Source organism: Gorilla gorilla, chromosome 11 (genome assembly GCF_029281585.2).
Source record: "Gorilla gorilla gorilla isolate KB3781 chromosome 11, NHGRI_mGorGor1-v2.1_pri, whole genome shotgun sequence".
Taxonomy (NCBI): Eukaryota; Metazoa; Chordata; class Mammalia; order Primates; family Hominidae; genus Gorilla; species Gorilla gorilla.
This window is the reverse complement of record NC_073235.2, coordinates 109738803-109766665: the sequence shown is the minus strand read 5'-3', so window position 1 is coordinate 109766665 and position 27863 is coordinate 109738803. Positions and strand designations below refer to the sequence as shown.

The window sequence follows — 27863 nt, the reverse complement described above, 5'->3', positions numbered from 1 at the left end:
AGAATTTGCTTGGCTTGTTCATGCAAATGTCCAATCTCTTCCCCTTTCTTTCTGTCCAGTCTGACTTATGACTTACGTATCTTATGTTTTTCTAGCATGCAGTTATTTTTTTTAAGAGCCAGAATTAGGCATATATAACATAATACAGTGCCGGTTACTACACATGCCATTTCTGCCTTACCTGATGACTGAGCTTACTGCAGCTTATGAGAGTGAATCAGGTTTTATGAGATCTATAAATATCTCAGATCGGATTTTTATTTCATTTTCCCCCTTCAAATAAGACATAATGGAAGCACTCACATACATAAGGAATATTCTTTCTGTGATAAAGTAGGGTGTTTTTGAATTGGCCTCTGAAAAGCAATAATTTGATGTGGTTGTTCCTGTTGAGAGTTTTATGGGGGAGGGGAAGAATCATGCATATGCTGCTATAAAACTCAAAAGATTATATCTTCATATTTAAGGTTTAGCCTAGCACCTATGGAGAGATTTATTTCAGAGATGCCAGCCCTGTGTGAAGGCTGCATTCTCTCCTTCTGTAGATTATATATTTGTGTTTTCTTAGCTACAGAGAAACCAGGGAAGGAAAGTCCCATTGGCTAGCAGGAGGTGGGCTCCCCAAAGGAACTTTTCAATTCTTTGTCTAGTCTCTTTCCAGCTGCCCCAAGGGAGGATGTTCTCATCTTTTTCTCTGTACTTCATGATTTTCCTGCAAAGATTTTCCACTGCTTGATATATCTCACTGAGGTTTTTTTTTCCCCTGTAATTACACTTAAGAAAAAAAAAAAGATTCTTAATAGCCAATACCAGGAATGGAAGTTATTTTTCTCACTTTGCTCTTTGAGAAGCATCTAGAAGGAAACTTGAACACCTAACTTTAAAAAATATATTACAAAATAAACCATGATACAACCATTGTAAGTGTCTCACTTTACCTGTCTGTAAAATCAGCTCTGTTTGCCATGTCTTACTCAGGGCAGTAAATTTAACTATAAATTTAACTATTGTTTTTGAGAAACAAAATGTCTGACTCTGAACCTTTCATTGTTGTTGTTTTTTCTTTTTTAGTACGACCTCCCTCTATTTCTTCCCCCAGTTCTCACTAGCTTTGTGTTTAACTAGATGATAATTTAATTTGTTCTTAAAAGAATAAACCATGTGAACTGAGTATACCTGAACCAAAGGCGTGCGGAGGACTTTGGCTTAATGTCATTTTTATTTTTGCTGTTGTTTAACATCATCTCAGTGTGTAACATAATCCTAGCACTTTGGCTTTGCTGTATACACTCGCTGCTCTGTGGTTATCATCAAATGATGTGACTTCTCTAGTCCTCAGTTTCCTCATGTGAACAGTGTAGGTAGATTTAGGAACAGTGAGATTATCAGACATACAAACAGTAAGCTCCTAGACTGAACTGGCTTGAAGATGTGTTTTATTTGGCCAGCATGCATATTTCAATTCCTTTTAATTTGAATGCTTTTAGACAGATCGTGCACTCTTCAATTAACCCTGTCCCCACTATTTCCACCTCGCTTAATTTCTGATCTCTGGCCCAGTGAGCATGCATTTGGGCTTGTGACTAGCATCTCTCTAAGGCACCTTCCGCTCCAAAATGTTCTGATTTGGGGACAAGCTTTATTTATCAATCATAGTCTCAAACTGGCTTGCTTTCTGCTCTCACCCAGAACCATTTTCATTTGCTTTTAGATTTCTCTGCCTTGTTGAGCGTCTTTGTTTGGGATTCTATTTTATAAAGCAATTTCCAAATCACATCTCACTTTTTCCTAGTCATTCAGGTTCTGTTGTAGATCATCGAAATCTGGGATGGAAAAGACCATCTGGTTCACCCCTCCCCCTGCCCGGGCTTAGCAGTTGCTCTAGAGCATGTTCATTCCTTATTGGTATTTGTAACATTTTCCAATTTGGAAACTGACTCTGATTTTCCTGAGCATGCAGCCTCTTGGTCTAAGTGGGAGTAAAATGAGACAATACCAAACAATCTTTTTTTTCCGCATCAGACATCCCTCATTAACAAAAAAGCCTGCTATTGTCTCAGTTTCTTTTGCCACTCCCAGAGACCCAGCTGGTCAGTTGTAGTAAAAACTCCGTGTGTGTGTGTGCGCGCATGTGTGTGTGTGTGTGTGTGTGTGTGTGTGTAAGAAAAACATGTAACCAGTTCTTAGTTTTCTTAGTCTGACATAGAAGTATGTTGTAGAGAATTCCATTAACCACTCTAACTGCTTATTTTTTTGTGGAAGTGGATTTTATATGACTTGTTTCACTGAGGAAGTGATGCTTTTTGTGTGAAAAAGTCCAGGGTATTATAATAAAGTACTTTCCTGAGACTCAAGTAATGTGTTTTCTTCCTACCCTTGGCACTCAAATACTGCCAGCAAGGCACTTGGCCTTCCTTTTCTAATGCTTTTAGGATGCTATTCTACATTAGGGGTGTTTTTAAAAAGTGTATTCTTTTATATTGGCTTCCTTACATTACTAAGGATATCATTTAGGTTGACCAGATGGTGATTTTTAGGGTCATTCTTTTCCTGATTAAAAAAAGCCATTTAAAAAAATTACTTGCTGCTGGGTGTTCCTCCATTTTTCCAATCTCCGATTACTTTTTTTCTCTTTTTAAAAAATTTTGAGTGCCAAATAAAGGCCCAAGATTATTACTATTTTGTGTGTGTGTGTGTGTGTAAAATTTTTCAAAACCAATGACTATTTAACTGTGTGAATTAGCTACTATTAAAATATTTCTGAAAAAATATTTCTAAAAAGGAAGAGAGAGAAAAAGAAAGGGAAAGGCAGACATTATGTGGTCATAGAATGTCCTTGCACAGTTTTCCCTGCAAAAGAGAACCAGAATGCAAACCAGTTATCCTCCTTCCCAAGATGCGCCTGCCTTTTTCCTCCAGCTTTTGCACCCAGGAGCTCTTTTTTATGCCCCATATTTATAGAGACTAGGACTTCACAAATATCAGAACTTGAGGAGTATTAGACATCTCTTTCCAATCCCTCCCCGCTGACCTCTTCAATTTGCGGATAACTGGCCTGAGCTTCAGAGATCATTATTTAAGTCCAAGCCAGTATTGGGCCCTCAAGAATTGTGAGCCTCCTTGCAATATTTTAAACATATTCACATGTTAACACAAGGCATGGTGCAACATGGCTGAGGGAACTGCTTGTCGAAGGGTGGGCTGAGTTCCACAGGGCTTCATAAGCACAGTGTTGATAACACAGAATTACCTCGGGAGGCAGTTTTATTCCCATTGCTGTTTTCTTTCAGTCCTTTTAACTCAAGGAGACAGTCAGCTTTGAGGTGCCATGTCTTTAACGCCTCTCTAAGGCTTGGTAAACTCTCCTCACCCCTCCTTTTCACCCTCCCTCCCTCCCTTCCTTTCTTCCTTTTTTTTTTTTTTTTTTTTTTTTTTTAATAAAGAGAACAGGTCTTACACTCAGAGCTTTTGACAGGCAAACATCCGGTTGAAAGTTTGTAATATTGTTTTGATTTTGTTGTTTTTAATTTTATGATTATCTTCTATTAATGAACATTTGCAGGAAAAGAATTTAAAACACATGCAGCCTTAATATATAATGCCTTAGTGAGGCAAGTAAAAATGAAAATAATAGGGGAATGATTGTACAGATGGAATGCTGATTTGGTAAAAATCCGTGAAGGTGAAATGAAATTGAAGTTTGAAAAATACTGGTGTCATGGAAAATTCAAGGGATTTGGCATCAGAAAACCTGGAATTTAGTCCTGACTTTATCAGTATGAAACAAAGCAAATTATTAAATTATATTTCCCATATGAAGTGCAGGGCTTATAATAGTAGGATTGCTCTAATCAAATGCTATATGGATGTGAGAGTTCTTTGTAAACTGTTACATGCTGTACGGTGTAATTGTTCTATTCTGCAGTGGGGGAGGCTTTTGTTTCAAGCCTTAAACTATTACTTCTTGTTGGCTTTCTTCCTCTTTATGATTTCTATTCAGTTTTCCGAGCAGGAACTTAGTGACTTTTTATTTGTTCCAGTGGGGATGTTACTTGAATGGTGGTACTTTGAAAAATTTCCTACTGGTTGTCTAAATGGGGACGTAAAACTTTGTAATTTATTTCGTGTGTATTCATGTGTGTTTGCTTTAAGCTAAATTTTGCGAAGTAAACTTAGTCTGTGGAATACAGTATTGTATAACTATTGGATAGATATAATATGCTTCTCTTTATTTTTTAAAATACATTCTTAACAATTATATTTTACCACATTCATGAAACAATCATGTGCATTTGTATATGTGTGTATGTGTGTGTGGTTGTGGGGGAGGGTGGTAGTGGTATTCAGGGATGAAGGAAGTCTGGGTTTTGGGTAAAACTGAGAATTCTGGGGACTATTTGCTTCTGAAAGTAGACGTCTGTGTGGCTACAGTGACTCATTAACAATACACTGTCACATGTTGTTAATAAGAAGATGGGGACTTACCTGGATAGGAAGTCCTGGACTTACCTATGTGTCTACGTCCATGGAAGCCTCCTAGTTTATGGCACACTGGGGTCAGAATGACAGAGCAGTATGTTGCTCTTGGAGATGCAGACTCTTGTCCTAGCCCAGGATAAAGTTGGTAGAAGGTTACTGCAGCTTGGAAGGAAGGTTGAACTCAGACCCGAGGACCACATTGACTGTTGGCCAAGCCCCTGTGAACTCTTCAAATGAATATGTTGAGATTTACATCCTGCTTAAGACAGGTGCCATACTGACAAGGATTGGGGAGCCCAGGTGTCAGGTACAAAGCTGTACTCTCATACTGCCTTACCTAGAGTACTGGTTGAAATGAAGGCATATCTGCAGCTCTGTCTGTGAGAGGCTCTCCCGATGTCTTCCTGTTGCCAAAACTGTGGCAGGAGTGCCTTATCAACAGTGGACAGCACCACCGCTGAGCAGAGTGTGAGCACAGGAGTCAGCCGGGATGGATCATCAGAGATTTCTTGGACTACTAACAGTGCTGCCAGTAGAGCAGATATGGGCAAGCCTGGGGTATGGGCCCAGGAGGCCCCTTTCTCTATGTTAGTCTGGCACCCCTGCTGAACCTCAGAAGTGATAAGTGCTAGAAAAATGTATGGCTAGTCTAGAAGACAAAGTCAGAGCCTCCTGGAGAGAGAGTGACAGCGCTGAGTGGGGGTGTTGCTTTTAACAGATTTTTAATTTTTTCTCCTCAGAAAATTATTGAAGATCATCGCCAAAAAGAAAACACAGCAGTTTCTTATTATTGACTATGAAATCAACATGACTGGGTGGGACTGGGGAAAAGACAGATTTATCAGTCCCTAAGAGCTGATGGAAACTGTGTCCTTTAGGTGGAACACAGAGTTGGCTGTAAGGAGACATTCCTTTGTTTTTGTTGTCTTGAACAAAAGGAAGGACAGTAGATGACACAGGTAATGACTGGGTATATCATATATTAAGGGCACCAAGAATTTAGAGAATGGGGAATCAGGTGAGGGTGGAGGGGTGATAGGAGATCCCTGCCCCCAAAGCAGACGTTGGCAAAGGAAAAGTCAGAGAGCAGGAGTCATAAAGATGGCCCCTGGGAGTCATCCTGGTAATGTCAGTGAGTGAGGCAGGCACAGTATAAGGCACTAGAGAGTGGTGGGAACTGTGGTGACATAGAAAGTATAGACCCTATCTGAAGGGGCAGTTGCCATTCATCTCCAGCCAAATGCTGCTCAAGAGAGTTGCAGAACCTGTTGCCAGATCTTTTGGTTTTTCAAGAGAAGCTACAAATCTGAATTTTTATTTGAAGTCCCCTGATTTAAAAAAAATACGGGCAAAATGAAAGTAGCATATATGTCAAAAAAAACCATTGTAGGCTGGATCTGATCACTAGGCTACCAGGATTTTTGCTCATTACTATCTTTTTGGGTTGAGTAGCTTTGTCTTTATACATCCATTCAAAGCAAAAGCTTGCATATAGAATGACCATGGGAAGCAGTACTGCATGGTGGCTTGGGAGGAGCCTCTCTTGCTGTGCCTGACTGGGTAGACCCTAGGTCAAGTCGAGTGGGTCCCTGAAGCTTACAGCTTCCATTTGCCCTGGCCCCAGACTTCCATGAGTAAGTGAAGGTGAAGAGGGACAGGAATGTCAGCCTCTCAACCAACCTCTGTAGGGATTTGTTGGGACATACCTTTGGCTCAAACTTCCACATGAGAAATTAAATTCTGGGATCAGGAATGTGACAAAACACTTGAGTATGCAGCTGGATTTTTGCCACCAATATGATTTACAGGGAAGTGTTGCCATAAAATGCTTGAGATCATGAATTGGACAGACTCCCCATCTGGAGAGCCATACCTTTCTCTGTGGAATTAAATATTTATGTACTTTTAAGGTTTAGTTTTGATTTTTAAAAAGCGGATAGAAGCTTAACTATTAAAAAAAAATGCTTCAGATCAAGTGGTAACATTCCAAGTTCACTGCAGTTTGCTTTATTGGAAAACATGGTTTTGTCTTTTAAAGAAAATCAAACACATCCTAAAACATTTCAAGAACTGGCTGATGTTACAACTTTGGCCAGCAGAACCCATCGAAGACACCGAGGCGAGGGGCTGGTGTTAGTATCCAGCGTATCGTGTTACACAGGAGCTTCGCCAGCTTCTCCCAATGGCGCCATCTCATGTAGCTATCCTAAGACGTATTTTATTTTGAGCCACTTTCTCAGAGGGAATTGGGTGGGTGTGGTTGTAAGAACACCTAGAAAAGAGGGGTGAAACCTTTATGGGGCCAGGGGAGCCATGGCAGAGGGTGGAGTGGGGGATAGAAGCCTTCAGACTCCTCCGCCCCAGCCACTCTGCACCTGGGGCCTTTCAGCTGTTAAAATGAAAAGCCAATTATCTTCTGTAAATGAGGGAAAAAAAGAAGGAATAAAAGTGTCTATTATGTATGCTGATATGCATAACACTTCAAATAAAAGGATATATAAGCACTTGACAAATTGAGGGAGAAGGAGGGGAGAGTGCTGGGGGCAAAGAAAGTCAGATTTTTACTTTTTATACCTTTTCTGTTCTGTTTCAATGTTTTTGACCTTCATATATGATCATTGCTTTTAATTTTTTTAAGAGCAATTTAGGTGATGGAATGGTGGACCACTTACGTTATCCTGTGTTTCTGTTTTTTGAAATTTTATTTGTTAACTGAAAAAACAGCAGGCATCTTAAGAGGACCAATAATTTGGACCACTAACCACTGTCTATAATTATAGTACAATTGCTGTTCTTTTCATGGGAGCAACAAATTTGCCACACTTCACCCCTCTCTTAACCTATTTGAAAAGATAGGTATAGGAACCAGACAGAGGTCAAATATCAGCTTTATTGTTAATGAAACTGGATTTATACCCAATTGGCAAGTGCAGTCTCAATTTAGCTTCCCCATACTTCCCTGTGCCCAACCCCTTCTAGCCCATGGGCTGACTTATACCATGGGAAAGTATATGTTGCATAGAATAGCAGGTTGCCAGGAATCTCCGTGCCCTACCTGTCCTATCTGGGCATCAGTGGGGCATTCATCTTCTGGCCCCAAGCTGCTTCCCCCATGGAAGAGGGCAGAGTAAAGCCCTCCAGGAAAGAGGCCGGATGAGAGACAAATGGGCCATGCACTGTTTTCTCTTTCTTCTGTTTTTCTGGGTTTTTTTTTTCTTCTTTTTGTTTTTTCTTCCAGTGCTACCACTTTCTCTCTTGAGCAGGAATAAGTAAAAGGAAGAAAGGAAGTCCAGAAGCCTTACTTCCAGGATATCCTGGAAGATACTTACTTGTGGGAGTGGAGATCCCCAAGGGAAACACAGGACAACAGAAAGGGTCCCCTAAGGAGAAGGGAGACTGAGAGAAGGGAATATTCCAGAGGAGGTAAAGGGGAGGGTCCCATAAAGCAAGGGAAAGGGGTCTGGTGCAGAAAGCAAGACAGGAAGCAGCAGTGACAGCTTTATATTGGTCTGACTCAGGGGAAGGGGGCAAGGCCATATTGTTCCAGGCCTTGGTACTTGAAGAGCATAGGCCAGAAAGTGACTGGGAGTCCTCAGGGGAGGGGAGTGATCTAAGATATGCTTAATTCTAGTGTGTCTTGAATTCCCCCAAAGTAACCTGCAAGAGAAAATGGAGAGAATGTGGGGAACATACATGGTAGCTTCAATGGAAGGAAGGGTGATATGTATGAAGAGATGAGAACAGGAGAATCTCAAAAACACCCTGGCTGCATAGAGGGCTTTGTGCTTTATGTATTCACCTGTCCACTTGCCTGTTGGTCACTTTATATCAGAATGTTATTTACTTGTAGTCCTGCAGTTGACTGGCCCTTGCTGAAGCAGGGTCCATTACCCATCAGCAAGGGATGAAGACATTAGAATGGTCACACTCGTTCATAATAAACCATTGCAACTCTTGAGAAAGAACTAGAGAATGCTCAATTTCATCGCTATAATTTATTTCTCTTTGGTGATTTTTTGGTTCTCTTTCTTTAGTTCATTCACTTAATTTCTCCACCCTTCTCCTTCCTTTCCTCATTCCTTATCTCTTTCTTCCTTTCCTGGGGTCCTTCTGTGTGCCACACACTGTGCTAGGTGCTGAGGATGCAGTGGTGAACCTGGCATTGCCCATGCTCTTGTGGAGCTTAAAGTCTAGAGGTGGACCTGGAAGATAAATAGGCACAGAAGTTTAAATTGTGATTGGGAAATAAGGGAAAGATTAGGGTGCCAGGAAAGAATAGTCCTTAGTGACATTCACAGTCACATCTGACATAATCAAGGAATATTTCTACTCATCTTCCCAAAAATGTTCTTCTCAAAAACTTTTCCTGAAAGTTTACAGTTACCACTCAAAAGGAATCTAAAATGGAACAGACATTGAGAACACTTACAACTTTCAGACACCTGTATTTCATTTATGATTAGTCTCTTTTTGGGTTTGATAACTTCCCATCCATGTATCTACCTGTAATTTTCATCTTGCTAAGCAAAAAAGTTGTCATACTTTATATAGTAGGTGTATTGCCAGTGTTGAATAGATGTATTGTTTAAAGGTTCATTAAAAGAAACTCTCAACTTCTTTCTTAGTGTATTTGTAGTATTTCTTCCATTGGAAAAAAGTGAGTGAAGTAAAGAATAGGAAAAGTTATTGGGTCTTTCCATGTTACATATTAAATCATGTCAAATAAGAGATTTTGACTGAGCCTGCCAGTAAGGCCTTAATGATACGTTACTGCACAGTATTTCCTAACAAAGTCTGTATACATGTAAGCAGCAGGTAGTTATGGTCATCAGTGGTGGCAATTTGTTTTTACAATATAGATATGAGAGTTCCATTCCTTAAGTTCTGCCCCAGAACTGACTGGTGAGTTGTCACTGTCCCTGTTGACAAATGTGAATAATAACTAAAAATACTTCAGGCTGCATTTGTCTGATTCTGGCTTGGTATGTGGCTAAAGGGGAAAAAAACCTTTCTGGGAAGTGTGATGCTTCTTTAACAGCAAATGGATTGAATTGATGCAAGTCTGATGTGCAACAGGGGGTACTTAACCTTCTATCTAGAATCAAACGCCAGAACTGGAGAAGCTGAAGCCAACCACGACTTCATAAAGATAAGACATTTACTTGATCTGCATGACTGGAAGAAGGATTTGGGGATTAAGATGTGTTTGAAAACTTAGTTGGTTTACTTTTAATGTCAGCAGATTTGCTGCCCTGAAATGACAGATATGGAAGCTGCTTGGGGATAGTGGCAGGATGACCGAAAGACCAGCACAGATCTTCAAAGAAAGGGGAAGACTGAGCCAACCTGTGTTCATTGGGTGTCATGGGAGTTGGTGATAGAGGCAGTTGGCTTGGGTCATATGACCTATGAGAGGGAAACAGTGACCCAGCTGGGTGGGAGTCCTGGGCAAATCAGAAGGAACACAAGGATAGGGTTGGTGGTGTCATTTTCATGAAGTAGAGCTATTACTTCGTTCTGGTGAAAAACTTTATAAGTGTTCATTTGGGTACTTGTCGGTAACCCAAGAAAACAGAGTGAAAAATGATTGACAGTGGATGCTTTAAAATTTGTGACTGCAGTTGAAGGAGCATCCCATTTATATGACACATTTAAAACTTCTGCCTTAGGTTAGTCCCTTGACATGACTTTTCACTTGCTGGCATTTTGGAAGTCCGTGCCAAATGACGGCTCTCTGCCACCCAGCCTTTGCTCAGTCTAGCTATGCTTTTTTTTTTCCCCCCCGCTGTGACGACTCCTAGACCAGGGCCAGGGTTTTTATGGGAGCCTCTCTACATTGCATTCATCTGTTGCGCTTACACAGCAGTTGCCTCCCTTGAGTTAAGACTCTAATGAAGCATGCTTTCCCCTGGAGCCAGCCTGCCCCTCCCCTGGCCTCTCTCTCTCCACCAAGGCAGAGAGCGAAGCCCTCTCTTATGATATTGCAGAGTTAATAATGCTGCTCTATTGGTTTTGTGAGCCTCTCAGTCACAGGGGGAATGTGTGGGGGATGGGCCCCAAGCTGGAAGTGTGCCTCCTCTAACTCTCTTTCTGGCCCTGAAGCTTTTGTTTTGAATATGGAAGCTTCAGACCAGGGCTGGATTTCCAAAGGTCAAATGTGCCTGCACATTTTGTCCTTAATGAGTGGGCCTTGCCCTGGAGCCCTCGCTGAAGGCGCCTGCGTTGAATCTGAGTAGTAGCCACAGAAGCAGTAGCTCCGTAGCCAAATCCATTTGCCTGACATGCCACCCTTGAGAGAGCCTCGACGAGCCACTGAGGGTTACTGGCCAGGAGAATGTGGTCGGTCATAAATGCATGTCTACAGGAATGGGTGAGGTTTCCTCTTTGCTTAGAAAGCCAGAAAAACATCAACAGAGAGAGGCTACAAAGCAGAAAAACATACCCAGGCTCCGAACCTTCAGTTCCCTCAACCGACAAAATACTTCAGGGTTTTAAATAAAAACAGTTTAACTCTTTTTTTTTTTTTTTTTGGTAAATGTAGGGATTTTTTTTTCATGTCATTTCTTTTGTTCCTCTTCCTAGTTTTCTTGTCCTCCTCCTTCTCCTTTTACTTTAAACTTTACGTGTGAAGATCAACTGATCTCTGAGGAACTGACGTTTCTTTTATTTGGTGATGAGAATTTCCTAACTCATTGTTGATCTTTTTGCTTCAGCTACCAGGCAAATCAGAGATGGGTTTAATTCTGTGCTTAATCCAGTGGCATTGTGTTTTAGCTAAGATTTTTTTGATAGTATTTATTTCCATCTTTTTGGGTTTTGTCCTCATTTTGATTTGTTATGTTTTTGTTGTTGTGTTGTTTTTTAAATTGGGAGTATCAATCTGAAAAAGAAAATGCCTTGAATGATTTCTTTGACATTTAGGTTCAGGAATATCACTGGGCAACATTAATACGGCTACTGGGTTTCACTAATATCTTTTGAGCTCTTTAATCTTTCCCTGAGTTATCACTGAAGATCTAGAGAAACAGCTACTGCCTTTTAGAAGTGCATTGGCAAAGCTTAACCCAGAGCAAACCACCAATGTAATTGTCAGCCAAAAATAGAAGACATTTTTTAGGCCCGAGGGCATGCATTTCTTGCTGCTCCGTAATGTGTACCCCATTCATCAGAACCCTAGACTGCTCATCCTTTTCCAGATACACAGTGGGGCTTTCACCTCTCTACACCCTTGCTCACACTGTGTGCACTTTTTAGAATGTCATTGTTCCCTTTCTCCACTTGGCAAAAGTTCACTCATTTGCCAAGGTCTGTTTCAAATGTGACTTCTTCACAAGGCCTTCACTGACCTCTGCAGGGAGAGTGAGTGGGTTCCTTCTCTGTGTTGCCATACCACTTTATTCAGCCTAGTTCTTAGTCGCATGTGCTGTGTTATCTTGAATTGCGTGTATTTCTATCCCTCTCTTCCTGTGATACCATGAGCACCTTGTAGGCAGATATTGAGCTCTAGAATCGCTTGAAGTCTCCAGCACAATGTCCTATATAAAGTGGAAGCTCAGTAAATAATTGTTGAATTAATTTGAAAGAAGTACAAGATAACAGACCCTGCCCTGAAAGGCCATCAGAGTTCAAACAGGTGTCACCTGTTTATCTTAGCAGAGCTTTTTCTCCCCAGGCATTATCTTACTGGGCAAAATCTACCAATCTCCCAGTCACCTCAGTGAAGAGCATGCAATGAAAAATAATAGTAGCTCCTAATCAAGATTTTTAAAAAATTCATTGAAGAAGTATTTATTGAGCAGCTATTGATTATGCCCAAAAGAAGTTTAAAGCTTGGTGCCAGACCTCAAGGCTCATTGGATTTGTCAGAGCTCTTGCCTCTTCCTGGTTGACATTTCATGGTGCCTTCTCTACAGATTTCTCATTCTTGTGACAAGATTCTTATTGAGAGCAGGGATTCCAGCCGAGTACTGCGGGGCAGGAGGAGCTGAGCAGGGCCGAATGAAAGTGCAGCTCATCATTATTTCCTTCAGCTGGGTCTCACCTCAAATAAGGGATTTCTTAGGGAAACTGTGGGACGTGAGGCTTAAGGTTCTCCAGCTGATAACTACCCTAAGAGACAGTTATACCATAATTTGGATCCACAGGGAAGAAAGAACTGCCCAAATATGCCTCTGTTTTTTTCTTTTGCCTCTGCTTTCATTTGAAACAGAAGGCTCAGACTGGCAGCTGTGGGCCCTTTGCTTGTCTCACGCACTCTAACTTTTTAATATTCGTTGCCAACATTGAAACAATTGGGGAGATTCCACATAAACCCCAAAAGATTTGGGCTTCCTTTAAAAACACTTGCCAACTCCGGACCTCTGTTTTCTACATGATATCGATGAGCTGGTGCTATGTACCAACTTCCCCTTTTAGATGGCATGTGCTATCCAGTTTACCACAGTCCCCACCCCTCATTATTGTCATATTCCTTGACTGTTTCACTAATGTATGTTATGCTCCTAGTCCCTGAATGTGTTTGAGTTTGATTCCTAACCTAGATTTATGGGAAGATGTGTTACCTTTTAGAGGAAAGCATCCTCAGAAATAGCATCTACCTACTGCAGCACCCTAAGGACAAGTATGTGGTCTTGTATCATGGGACCTTGTCTAGGAGACTGAGCAGAAACTGCAGTCCAGAGTCTGAAATTGAGATACCTGGAGCATGGCACTGCTATAAGCAGAGGGATCAGAGTAGGGAATTCCATTTTCCTCGTACCCTGGTTCCCTAAACAAACAAGATTTGGTCATGAGAAATTTATTATATTCACAGAGGATTTTCATACCATTGGGAAGGATATATATATAGTCCATTTTATATATCTCTATATATATACTAATACTTTTGGTTTCTTGATAAAGAAACCAGAGACTGAAGATGAGATGACTTGGAGAAACGCATAGAGCTAATTATGTAGAAGGAGCAGGCAGAAGTCATCCTGACTTTTGTCTGTGTTCTCTCCATGACTCCACATTGTCTTTTATTTTACATACTTACAAAAAGTCTCAAAGTTGAAGGATTTGGTGTCCAAGACGGATCAGGTACCCTTTACAATGAGATACTTAATTGCCTGCTTTTAACAGAGATGATCTTCTACCACCATACATTTCTGAATCACAATAGTCTTCCTCACCCACTGGCCCACCCTTCTTTTTAGTCTGTTACTAACAGGTGATTATAGACACAACTACTTTAATGTTTAGGCTCCATGTAGGGAGCAGGGCCAGGTGTAAATTGTGCCCTTGAGGTGATCTGCTTCCCAGAGTTTGATGATCCTCTTGGTTAGAGGTGTGTTACTGATGGGAGCAGCTACTGGCATCCAAGATTTTTATACAAGAATGAGATGCTTACTGTTCATCTGTTTTCCATTGCTCCTATTTTTCCTCCTCTTGTTGCTTCTATTTCTTACATGCTTTTTTTTCCTCACTGCATTTTCTGTTTCGAACAAAAGGGATGGGTGATAGATGATACTGGTGTTGGAAAATGCATTAGTCTCTAAGGACTGGGAGAAAAATGTTGACTTATTTAGTCCAATTTGTATTTTCATATTTATTAAAATTAGAAAATGTTTTTTAAAATGTTGGATAGCAGGTTCAAATCCCCCCTTTAAAAATTATATAAATTTGAGTTTCTTTGTATTTGGTATTAATCAAATAACCAAAATAAGGTCTTCAATAAATTGTGTTTATAAGTTTTCTCAATTCAAATCTTAAAAAAACAGGCCAGGCCCAGTGGCTCACACCTGTAATCCCAGCAGTTTGGGAGGCCGAGGTGGGCGGACCACGAGAGATTGAGACCATCCTGGCCAACATGGTGAGACCCCATCTCTACTAAAAATACAAAATTAGCTGGGTGTGATGGCGGGCACCTGTAGTCCCAGCTATTCGGAAGGCTGAGGCAGGAGAATCGCTTGAACCTGGGAGGCAGAGGTTGCAGTGAACTGAGATTGCGCCACTGCACTCCAGCCTGGCGACTGTCTCAAAAAAGAAACACTCTTGTCTCAAAAAAGAAAAAAAAGATCTTAAAAAATGATTCTAATTCTATCTGTTTTCCTCTCAATGACTACACTTGATGTTGACAGGTTGAAATGTCTGAAATCCCATTTGCTTTTAACAATTCAACCGAGACATGCAATGACCAGAGAGAACTCGGAAATTGCATAATTAAGGGTGTTGTCAAAACCAAGACTATTTGCCCCAGTCTCAGTAGGAGAGATTACATAGAGAAATGTAGTTGAAAAGTTTATGAAATGAAGTTTGGGATCTGATGGTTTCCAACTTGAGAAGATCCAAAATCTTCATCAGGAATCCTCATTTTTCCAAGGTACTAAGAGATAATGGTTTGTTGGATTTTTAGAATGTTTTGAGATCCTTGGTGGAAAGTTCAGGGCTGGACCAGAAAAAAAAACCTAATTGTTAGTGGCCAAGAAACTTTTCGTTCTGTTTCTGGTCTTTTTGGTAGTATGGTTACAGAACAGTGAAAAACTCAGTTTTCTTTAGTAAGTTAGGTTCCCCATAAATAGGATGGGGATTTTAATCTTTGCTGCCTATTACAGTCTCACAGGGGGACTCCAAGGTTACAAGATTACCAGATAAGTATTGATAAGCATTTTCAGATGCTTTTCCCAAAAGAATTCTCTGTAAAAGAAAAAAGAAATGTATGTCATTTCATATGGAATGGATTGGAAAAATCCCAGTTTCACCTGGGAGTTAGAGCTGTTAAAACTTTGCTCCTGTTTCTGTCAGCCTGTTTTCTAGAGAAAATGGATGGTTTCTACAGGTCTCTGATTCAGTACATCGTGGGCTGAAAGCTCAGGGTGTGCTTTTAAAAGAGTGAGGATAAAGCATCCCCTACCTTAGCAAAAATGATCCTTTCATTCACGTAGTTGTTGGCAAATCCTGATAGTGTAGGTGCCATTTTCATTTTCTTTTCCAAAAAAGCACATGCAAGGAAGAACTCAAGTTATTGAAGATCAAGCCAAATAAATGACCAAATTTCGTGGCAATCACAGACACAGACACAAACATCGAAATATCTCCTTAATTAAGGCAGCAGCTCTGCTGGGGCCTACATTCCAGGATTCTCAGCAGAGAAAACATGTTTTCTTTATAGAGGAGTTTTATTAGCAGCAATGTTCCGGTATGTGGTTCAGGTTAATTAATGATGTAGTCACACTGGTGTCTTGCCATGAGTTTTATTCTAGTAAATAGGGCACTAGGAAATTGTATTGGCATATCTTGTCATGCCAAAAAAGAATTCTTAATTTGGACCATTAAAATACATTTCCATGGGATCTGTCAACAAGGTAGTTTAAGAATTCTTAATGTGGATACTGCCTTAGACTAAGAATGAACTCACCATTAACTATAAGTAGCAGATGCAGTGGTTTCAATGAATATATGCTGTTCTTAAATATTTTTTTGGCTGAGATGATTGAGACCTCAAAGACCCAGACCACCCACAAGTTCTGGTGGAGTTGACCTTCGTTGTACGAGAAGATTTGTATCAAGGACCACCTTTTTCCCATGAGAGTGTTTATTTTAAATCATGATGGTGTTTTAAAACTTAATTTGTGTTGTGCATATGTAGCAACCTTCCTTGGAGGTTGAAACAACAAAGCAGCTGGATTGGAAATTAGATTTTCCCCTTTATGCTGCTAATGTAGTTCTTGCTCCACTGGGATTTCCCCTTTGCATGGGCTGATGATTTCTTTGAAACTATATGGAAATTGGTTCAGACAGGAACAAAGGGGAGAGGGGATGGCAGTGATGATTCAAATTAATGTCTCTTCCTCAATGAGAGTCTGGTGTGCCTGAAAGTGCATGTCATTCGGTATCAGTCAAGCCACCTAAGGTTAAGTGAGGTGCCAGAGCTACTGGAATCCAAACTTCAGGGTCTCAGCACTTGATTTTTTTCCCTGTCATGTTGGGTTGAATTGTTAATTTGAAATCTGCAACATTGCAATGGGGTTCAAAATTGGGCTAAGCACAATTTTACTTTTCTTTACATGATGGAACATCAACTCTTCCCCTCTCCCTCATCTTTCCCCAGCCAGGATGGGAAAGATTCCTATTGCCTGACATAATGAATAAGAGAAAGAACAGCTTTGTGACTCTAGGGACAACGAAAGATTTAGAGAGAAAGGCATCCAAAATACATTAAAGAGAATCTACACTTCATTGACAGTGGCACACTATGCACACGTGCATGCACACACACACTCACACTCATAGGGACCCTGTACCGCTTATATTCCATATTTCCATCCTCCACTCTTGCCTAGTTCAAACTCCATACCCTCTTAATTGGATTTTGGCTCACTTCCAGGTTCAGTGTTCGAGGGTTCTGTATCTGTGAAATAATGATCCTGAAATAAATAGCACTTCTCAGTAGAGATACCTTTTCATGTAAAATTCTTAAAGGGAGTGGGAGGGAAGGAAAAGCTTCTGTGTTTAGGAATTTATGGCAAAGATACCAGGATGGGCCCACATAGGAATTTTGAAGGACCTCACCTGTGTAAGTGGTGTGTGGGGCTTACAGAAAACACGAGTCCTCGCCAACTGCTAGGTTTGAATGGACCTCTTCATTTAAGGACCTTTCATGTAAGGACTGATAGAAGTGGGGCTGCTAATGTCAGGGAACGAATTCCTGTGACCCTCAAGTGCTTCGGAGACCGGTGGCTGGAGTTGCCTTTCTCAGGGAGATCCTGTTAGGTGACAGAAATGGGAATAAAGTGGGCTGAGCCTCTCTCTTTGATCTGTTCACCCAGGATACCAGTTAATAAGCAGTCATCATGCAGGTGAGGAAAGGGGAGGGGCGGGTTTTGTTCATGTTAGTGAATGCATGATGCAATATGGACTGCTGAGGAGAAAAGCCCTCTTTGTGTCTATTTGAAATGGGCAGCCACAAGCACCCACAACTGACCTGTCCACCCTGAAAAGAGGCTCCATTTGGCTTCTGTCTGATGAGTACAAATCAGCAAGTGCCTTCTCAGTGTAAAAACTCGAACTGAGGAGAAATGATGAGGGAGCCTTTTGACCTAATAAGGTGAGCATTTTAGGATAGATTTTCTGACTGGAGACACCAGCTCACGTGTTCCCTGGAATTCCAGGATTGATTAGTGGCTTCATTGGTTCACTGATTGATTCAACTAGTATGTTTTGGATGTCTTTTCCAGGTACTGTGCTGGGTGCTGGGGATTCACTGGTACATACACTAAATCCCTGTTCTCCTGAAACTTCCATGCTAGTAGGGAAAGATAAACGATAAACATGCAAGCAAATAATTTAGACCTTTCCAGGACTTGGTAAGTACTAAAAAGCAAATAAAATGAGGTAGTATGATGAAGAATGAGTGGGCTGTTTGGCCTAGTTTCTCTAGGCAGGTCAAAGAAGGATTCTCTGAGTAGGTGACAATGAAGCTAAGACATAATCGATGAAAAGGAAACAGATGTGCAGTGACCTGGGGAGTCTGCGTTCTGGGATGCAGACGGAGTTACTAGGGCTCTGAGAGAGGGATGAACTGGGGGCATTTGTGCGAGAAGTGTCCTGTCTGAAGGGGAGAAGCAGAGGAGTAGAGAAGAGTAAGGTCAGATCATGTAGGGTCTGGTTTGCTGTGGTGAGGAACTGAGAGTGACAACAGGCCACTGAAGGATTATCAGCAAGAAGTTTGAGCCAGAAAGAGTCTTTGAGAGTGTGGTTCATCCATTTTTCAGGGAAGGAAGTGAATTCTCTACTCAGATTCAGTAGTTTGCTGGAAAGGGAAGGGGTGGTGTGGGAAAGGCAGGCACTGAACCTGATTCCCAGGCCAGAGTTCTTTTCACCAATAAAAAATGACAGTTGAAAATAGCGTTTTGTTCACTCATCTTAATTGCTTCTCTTCCTGGTGGTTTCTGGAGGCCAGAGGAGAAAAGAGGAAGTGGCAGAGGGAGAGGGCATTCTCCAGGGCAAGGAGACAGCTTTTACTTCCAACACAGGTGCGTACTCTCAGGGCTACCCCATGAAGCTAAATTGGCCTCTCTGTTTAGAAATCCGGATCTGTCCCAGACAGTAAGCATTTAAATTTTTTTTTTTTTTCCAAATGAAAAACGTTAGAGACAAGTAAATAAAACCTATAGTTAAATCTGAAAATACTGATGTGTTCTACCAGAAATGTTGGTAATAAACACATGCACACTGCTTCTGATGTTCCTTTGGTGAAGAAGGAAGAATTTCTGGCTTTCATGATACTCTTGAATCTCTTCCTACTCAGGATTGTGATCACTGTTGACTTTCACTTTGATTGTTTGAGAGTTGATTCAATTACTCATTCATTCATTCATTCATTTGACAAATGCTTGAGGCAGGCTGCAAGTCAGGCACAGGTCTGGTATCTTTGAGGAGTCACATTCTCGTGAAGTTTACATTTTAGATGCTGTGAGGCTTGTATCCATGGTGAAGCAGGAAATTAAACCTTCATAGCATCCTGTAAACATGGATTATTGAGTGTCTTAGGGCTTTTAATAAAGGCCATGAGGTCCCTGTCAGAGGAGGGTTCAAAGACCACTTTCTTCCAGGTTCTCCAAACTCTTTTTTTTTTTTAACCACTCAATGACAGCAGAGCTATCTGTCAGTTCCTCTGAACTTGTTCTGAATGAGCTTTTCTTACTGTTCAGTCTTCACTCTCCTATTACTGTTTTGCTTCCTCATAGAATTCCAGATTAGTGGGCCCCTGGAAGTTCAGCTGGTAGATGAGAAAACTGAGCCCATTTAAGTTAAAGTCACCCAGCTAGTCAGGGTTGATCTTCCCAACTCAGAGTCCCCTGCTTACTTAAACTTTTATATCCAACAGGTTTACTTCCCCTGGAAACTTATTTGGTATTTTTTATTTTCCATCTCCATGCCCTCAATAGGTTTCTTTATGTCTGTTTGGAAGTGTAATGAAAAATAACACTAGTTATTGAATAGCTACAACATACAGAGTGTGCATGCCCGGCCCTTCCAAGTACTTGGCATGTCAATTGATTGAACTCTCACAGTGCTCCTGCGTTGTAGGTACTACTATTACCCCATTTTACAGGTGAGGAAACTGAGGCACAGAGGGGTTAACTTCTCCCAGGGGGATTGAGCTAGTGAGTAGTGTAACCTGATATTGGACCCAGGCAGTCTGGCTCCAGGGCCAATGCTTGGGTCCCTGTTCTTCTGCCTCTCAGTATGCGAATGGCCAGTCTGTTTCTTTAATTGGAGTGAGTGGCACTTGGCACACCCACACAGCCACCTTAAACATTGTGGGAAATCAAGTCCAAGTATCTCAAGTAACAGTACAACAATCCATATCAGGAAAAACAGCTTAGGGCTTGACTTCATTATGTTTTTGGCTGCCATTTTATGCATTCTGAGTAGAAGAAACATTCGTTCCTCCTAGCGCCCCCACCTTGTCTTTAACATTCCACAGTGGAAGTTCCTCAAAGCTCTCCGTTTTGAAAGCATCCTCTATGATTACCAGCCACTAAATTGCATCTGCCACTGAGGGCCCAATGGGCTTTGAACCTGTTATTCTTGGGAAATTCAAGCTGCGAGGGAGAGAGAGAACGTTGTACACGTGTGCAGCTGTGCTTTGGAGTACAAGAAGTAATCGTATGTGTCTGTGTGTTTTGTATGGGGGTAGGGGAAGCGTATATTAATTAACCCAACTGAGAAGGAGATGACTGTGTTCCAGGAAGGAGCCAATGAAATGAGTTTGCTTTAAAAAAAAAAAAAAAAATCCCAGTAGCCTGAGTCAGCCTGTACAAGTGATTTGGGAGAGGAAGGGGAGATGATGTAACTGGTTCGGCATGTTCCCATCTTGGCCAGTGAGTGTAAAGGGGCCCAGGGAGTTTGAGGAGGGTGTGTGAGTGTGTGTGCAAAGTTAACAGGAGCGGGTGGGGGTGCATAAGAGCGGGCTGTAAAACAGGATTAATAATCCCTTGTCAGACCTTTCCCTGTTACTGTGTTTTTCAGTAATTTTGGTTTGAATGAGGGCTCTCTAGCCAATTAATGTTTATTTGTTTCCTTTGGCAAGATCCATTGGGGGGAGGAATGAGATTGGTGAGTTTAAAATTTTTGTTTTGTTGTTGCATTTTGGAAGAAGAGGCGAGTAATGTGAGTTTGGGTTTTCAATGATGGCTCTCCCCCTCCCCCTCTTAAGAGGCAGGAGGCAAGACATGGCCAGCTGGTGCCTTGAACTGACACAGGTGCAGAGGCTGTAGGGGGTGGGGAGCCAAGAATAATTACAGGTTTCTGAAGCATCAGGCCCTGCCTGACACAAGCGCTCGTCAAGAAAACTGCTCTTTATGGAAAATTAATGGGAAGCTGAAAAAGCGACAGGGCCATTGTTGTTCTTGGGAAGCCATCACTCCTCTGAAAAGAGGCCTCCTCCCACGTCCTTGGGCTCTTGACGAACTGGTTAGAGTCCTCTCCTTTCAGAGCAGGGACCGACTGGTTGTCATTGTCATGGGATGTGATGGGTTTTTCCCATTGGAGCGTCTCTCCTGCATTTTCTCATTCTTAAATCTCACTTTCAGTGCTGATCTAGCCCTTTGCACTTCCCAGTAGTATGGGTAGGATTATTTTTATTGACTCTTTAAGATGTGAATTTCATTTTGTCCGTGGAAGTGTAATGACCAAAGCAGGGCCATCTAATGGAACTTGCTTTCAATCTGTATGTAACAAATGGGATTTCCACCAGTGTGTGCCAACCTGAATAGGGGCCTGGTTGGGAGATGAGGGCATAGGAGATGAGGGGATAGCATACAGGAGCATCTTCTAGGCCCCAGCTCTGCATGAGCAGTGTTGTCTCTTGACTGTTCAGAAGCTGTAATTTAGTTATAGTCCAGTGGCCAAGTAATAGTGAGCAGTTCTTCTTAAGGGCTCTGTGCAACTGTGGGTAGAGGCCAGGCCAACAGACTCCCAGTCAGTATGTCCTGCAGAGTAACATCTGGAAAAACAACTCTAAACCAAGTTAGAGAAACCTCTTTGTGCATGGGCCATCATGTCCCTAATGGTCGCATTGAATTTTGAGGATCACAGACATAATGAATGAGGAAAATGCATTTCCAAGTTGTTGGAAGTGTAGGGGAACCCAGTGCCTTCCTTCAAGGGGTGTGAGGCCTGGGCCACAGCTACCAGCTCTGCCCAGGTTATGTGACTTTAAAGCTCACTTTGATGGTTAATTTAGATTTGAGTTGTTTTGGGAATTTCTTTTATGCACTACAACTAAGGAGTCCTTGGAAGATGAAAGGGGTATTTGAGGCTGCTTTGCATCATGTGCCTGGGGAAAGTAATTTCAAAGACATCACCCTCTCCCCAGGCCTTTAATCTTGTCTCCTTTCTCCCCCTCCAACATCCTCACCACCCACCTCCCCAAGGAAACATATACAAACAAATATTTTCTTTGTTTGTTGAAAATAGGAGAAGAGAAACATGGAAGAGGTTTTGATAGAAATTTTTCAGCTTTCATGTTTGTTTAGATTTAAATTAGTTTTCACAGCATTGTCTCTCAAAATTTACAAATTACCAGAGGGAAATATATAACTTGGTTTCAGCTCTAGCAACCAGTAGATGTGAGAAACAGTCGAAAGCAATGCAGTCTTAACATTTGTTGTAGTCCCCTGGTTATTTCATGGAGTTCAGCAATCCTGACAGTAATGTGTAATGCTATTGTACCTCTGGGGTGTGCTATTGTTGTGGGTTTTCTTTTAACCTAATAGCTAAAAAAAAAATGCAGTAAGATTTTCACTCATACTGTCTACTTGATTATCCACATTTTCTAGACGAAATTCTTTATCTCCTAATATTTCCTGGTCATGAAAAGCAAGAAAAAGTGAACATATGCTTAATATCTTGTTAGGAGTCACTCTCTAGGTCTCCCAAGGTGGATGCTTGCACTGGTTCATGCATCCTTTCTGCCACGAGGTAGATTCAGTGTTACTGTCTTCTTCCTCAAGCCTGTTTATAATGTTGAAACCCAGGAAGGCAGGCAACAAGGTTCAGATGCATGGCATCTGAGATTGTCTCATGGACTTCCTGAGTTTATTAAGCATAGTACATCTTTTTCCTCCTCCTCCAACTCCTGTCAAAAATGTACCAGATCTCCCTGGCCATGCTTCCCACATCTTTTCCTGTCTTTCAATTCTGACTTAATTTTGAAAGCCTAGGAATGTGTCAGAATCATTACATCATATCATTCTTTGAAGAGAAAGAGAGTCACAGAGTTCCCATCAATATCAGTCTTTGCAATCCAGATTTTCAAGTTGGTTTCTGGAGTCAGAGAATCTGCCTTTTTTGCTAAAAAGTGATATGTAAACACGTCTAGTAAGTTAGAAAAGAATGAGTATTTTAGAGGGTGGCTTGAAGAAAGAAGGCCACACATTTCCCTCCTAACAGTAGCTTGTTTTGTGTCACTCTGAATTTCCATTCTGGGATGTTTGAAGATTTCAAAGCACAAAAAAGCTAATTAAACTTTGGGACCCTCCCAGGAGAAAAGCAAGGGGTTTGTTTCTCTCTTTCTTTACTTGAAACTCTTTGGGGACTGTGACACCATGGTTAATAGCATGTGACAAAAACCACACAATAAATGTCAGAAAGGGCTCCCATGGGCAGCCAAGTGCAGTTTACCTGCTTGTGCAATTACTTAGGTGAACATTCTTTCTGGGAACCAAAGTCTGTCCCTTCCTCGCCAGAAGCATCATCCTTCTCACCACCATCATCATCATCCTTCAGATCCAGATCTGATCTCAGAGGAAGCATGACTTTGCAAGTTTCCACATGGTGGAAAGCTGCACTTTCCCATGCTTTTATATCTACATTCTGTCCCCAATTTGTTTAATCTCTTTGTACTTCTAACTCTTGGCCCTTTTAGGCGAGATAGGTGGAATGATTGAGATTAAGGGCAGCTGGCTAAAGGACCTCAAATGACTGAAAATTGATTAGAAACATTGAGTGTAGTTGGTGGCCTTTTATTTCATTGACTCTGTACCAGAAAAAGTCATTAGAAAATTGCAATTTCTTTATTTCTTTAAATTTGTTTTACTTACTAACTTGAGTATACATGGATCCAGAGACTCTCAATAATCACCCAAAGTGGCATAGTTATTGGGTAATAGCAAAAATATTGCACCAATGGTTTTGTCTTATGTTCAAATTAAAAGACACAGAAATAAAAACTGAACCTTTTATGTTCCAGGTAATTTGTTTGAAAAGTGATGGTATTGAAGAGGCTGGACTACAGTCTGCCCCAACTAAACATGGTTGTAGTTATAGTGGTTGCAATGGATGGGAGTTGTGAGATGATTCTAGCTCATTTTTTCAGAAAGTTCTAGCTCTTACAACTCTCCATCACTTCAAACACTTAGACATATCTGCCATATGAGAAAACAGAGGTACAGGTTTAGCTCTAATCACTTAACTTTACTGTTTAGGAACATGTGGTATAAGAAATATCATTGCTTTTAAAATCATGATCTTAATAAACCAGACATCCCACCAATCTGTGGACTCTAAGATTCATTTTGGAAATACCGTTTAATTGTCCAGGGTTGAAGAGGAGTGTCTTTCAACACTTGACAGTCAGCGTATTTTCTTGACTCCATCTTTTTCTAGGTTGGGTTCCCTGAAGGGGATAGACTTTATGTTGAACTTTGAATGAAAGAATGATGAGTGGGAGGGAAGGTGAAAGGAAGATTGTTTCGAGCATATGGGCATGGGAAAGTAAGGACAAGAAAAATAGGTGAAGGAAACCCTTTAGGTAAGGGTCGTAGGGGAAATAGTCAATGTGACAGGAGATGTGTGCAATCCTGACTGGCAAGTTCCACGTAATTGATGATGAGATAAAGACAGGTTAAACAGAAGCCATTTGGTAACCTTGGCACCATGCCCATATATGACCAAATGTCTTATATTGTTCTCAAGGCTGTGAAAGTAACTACCTCTTGCCAGCAGCAGAGAGCTTTTGATAAACTTAATATGTGCCACAAAACTTGAATTATCCTGTTTTCTTTCAACTTCTGTCTCTGGAAAATTCTGCCTGTGAGCAACAAAAATGAATAATGATAATAGTGGATTACAATCCATAGAATAAAATAAAAATGAATTCATACTGATACAAACAAATGATTGAATAAATAAACAAATGGAGAGGAAAAGTCAGGTCCTCCTTGTCGGAAAATTATCATAGATGTAGTAGGCAGTAATAGGTTTAAAGTCTATTATTTTTTAACTAGGTCTTGGATTATTACTTTTATTGCATGTTGCAACAAGTGAGAATGCTATGAAAAGCATGAAGAGAGTATTAAAAAAGGTTTCAAGATGAGCAGTTCAATACGAATTTCAGGTGATATTTATTAGGAAGCTAGGAGAAGCCATGCATTTCAAAGTTGAGATATCAAGAGAATCTTCACAAAGCTCATCTGTGACTCATCAATATAGAGGAAAATCACTTTGCACTCGGGGACATTTTCTTCCCATTGCTGACTGTAATGAATTTTTTAGGGGTTGGGGGTTGATCCAGTGGCTCAAGCCTTAAGTTGTATGGTTAGGTCAGGCTGAGGGAAGCCTTGTACCTCTGAGGTGAGTGCCAGACAGGCATAATTTGTGTCATTAAACTGACATCCACTGACTCCGATTTGGAGTTTGCTGGCAAGAGTATCATTTGAACAGAGAAAATCTCTGGTTCTAGTGGAAAAACATTTGAACTCTGTATCCAAATTTACAGTTTAGGGACACTTTTAGCCTGCTGATGATCTTCGTCTCTCTCTCTCTGTTTTTTGAAGTTAGTTTAGACTTACAGAAGTGTTGCAAAAACCATACATAGAGTTACCAAATAGTTTGTCCAGCTTCCCCTAATGTTACGCAACCATAGTTCAATTATAAGAACCAGGAAATTATCATTGATATAATACCATTAACTAATCTTAAACACTTCCTTTGAATTACATTATTTTTTTCCACCAGTCCTTTTACTGGTTCAGGACCCAGGCCAGGATCCATTGCATTTAGTTGCCATATCTCCTCATTCTCCTCCAGTCTGTGACAACTTCTCAGTCTTTCTTTGTTCTTTGTGACCCAACACTTAAAGAATAACTGGCTATTTGCTTTGTAGAATAGTCCTCAATTTAAATTTGTCTGTTTTCTCATGATTAGATTGAGGTTACCCATTTTGACAGGAATATCATATAATAATAATGTATCCTTGTCAGCTTATCATATCAGGAGTACATGTGATCAATATTACTTGTTCCTTGTGCTGCTAACTTTGATCATATGGCTAAGGTGGTTTCTTCCAGGTTTCTCCACTGTAGAGTTATTATATTTTGTCTTCATAATTAACAAATAAATATTTTGTTTGGTGGATACTTTGAAACTAGGCAGATACCTCGTTTCTCATCATACATCTTTCTACTAGTTTTAGCATCCATTGGTAATTCTTACTTGTAATCATTATTACTTTGCTGTTTGCCTAATGGTGATTTTCTATTTCCATCATTCCTTCTGTGTTTTTGAATCATACTTTTACTGTAATGAGGAGCTGACCCTTTCCTTCCATCTTTTAATGTATTCAGTCATTTATTTATATCAGTATGGATTCAGGGATATTTATTTTATGAATTATAACCTATTACTATTCATTTGGCCATTGAGAGCTCCTTTAAGTTGGCTTCTGAGTCTTTCTGACATGACTTCATCACTTTATGAGCACTTCCTTATCTTTTGGTACCACAATGATATTCTAGGCTCAACTTTTATTTTCATTGTTCCAGCCCTTCCAACAACTATTTCTCTAGGGAGTCCTGGTTCCCTTTATTGGATAATGATATTTAGAAACCAAGATCCCTGGGCTAAGTGTGCTCATTGCTCCTGGGGTTATCTTTGCCTGTAGCTTCTTTCAGTGGATGGAGTTAGGAAATATATGTATGTATACTCACACATGGATATACACATTTATTTCTCTATATATGTATGTGTTTGTATATTAAAATCCATGAGGAAATACTAATACCTCAATTCCCATCAAACATCATAGGGATTTTTTTTTTTTGACACGGAATCTTGCTCTGTCACCCAGGCTGGAGTGCAGTGGTGCAGTCTTGGCTCACTGCAACCTCCACCTCCCGGGTTCAAGTGATTCTTCTGCCTCAGCCTCCCGAGTAGCTGGGATTACAGGTGCGTACCACCACACCTGGCTAATTTTTTGTATTTTTAGTAGAGATGGGGTTTCATCATATTGGCCAGGCTGGTTTCAAACTCCTGACCTCAATTGATCCATCTGCCTCAACCTCCCAAAGTGTTAGGATTACAGGCGTGAGCCACTGCACCCGGCCTGTCATGGACATTTCTTATGAGAGTTCTCATAATCATTTACAAACAATGTTGGAAGTAAATGTTCTCGTTGGCTTGGAAATAATCTAATATTAGAATCCTCCTCATCCTTAACATTTTAATCTCCATACTCCCGATGAGAAACCCCCTCACTGGGGTTTCAAATTGACAAAATCTTCTCCTCTACCTTAACTTCATCTCCAGCAGATACAAGAAGTGTATTTCCTAAGACAGCAATCATTTCATAATGATTTGACAGGACTGTCCAGCACATCCCGATGGGTACTTATGCTTCTTCAATTTTCAGGAGGAATAAAAATGCCCTGTATTAGGATTGCAAGTTATAGCCACTCTGAAATGGTCCAGATTTTTCCACATTTTAGTGATCAGATGTCTCTCATCTTTAGATCATAAATATGATTCATGTGCTCCTGCAATTCACACCAGGGCATACTGGATAAGTTACTTAATCCTCCCAGAAGAGTGTGTAAATGTATTTAGAATATCTCAGCCCTGCATTCAGATCTCTTCTGAATATGAAGAGATCTGAGCCTTCTAATAATCACAATATCTTAGTGACTTTTCAGTCTTTGGGCTGGATAGTATGTAAAGAAATGGCATACAAAAACTCTATTCACAGGCAGTGGTGATTGAGTATGTGAAAGTCATTGTAGAGGAGGCAGGGAACTACCTCAAGGACATCTGATACCCCATGAGTCAGCTGATTTTTTTTTTTTTTTTTGGTAGAAACAGGGTCTCGCTGTCTTGCCCAGAGGGCTGGAGTGCAGTGGTACGACCATAGCTCACTGCAACCTTGAACTCCTGGGCTTAAGTGATTCTCCCGCCTCAGCCATCAGAGTAGCTGGGATAATAGGCACAAGCCACTGCGCCCGGCTAATTTTCTTTTAGTTTTTGTGGAGACAGGGTCTTGTGTTGCCCAGGCATACTGATTTTTACCTAAAACGTATCTGTGTCTCAAAGATCTGGTACTGCTCTTTGGGCAAAGCTCAAGA

The 27863-nt window shown here is 40.8% G+C and overlaps 1 protein-coding gene across 12 annotated transcripts in view; it reads left to right on the top strand.

Annotated features, from left to right (window-relative positions):
• KLF7 (KLF transcription factor 7) overlaps nucleotides 1–27863 on the top strand; it is a 459558-nt gene that overhangs the window by 380332 nt on the left and 51363 nt on the right. The gene's annotated exons all lie outside the window — the stretch shown is intronic.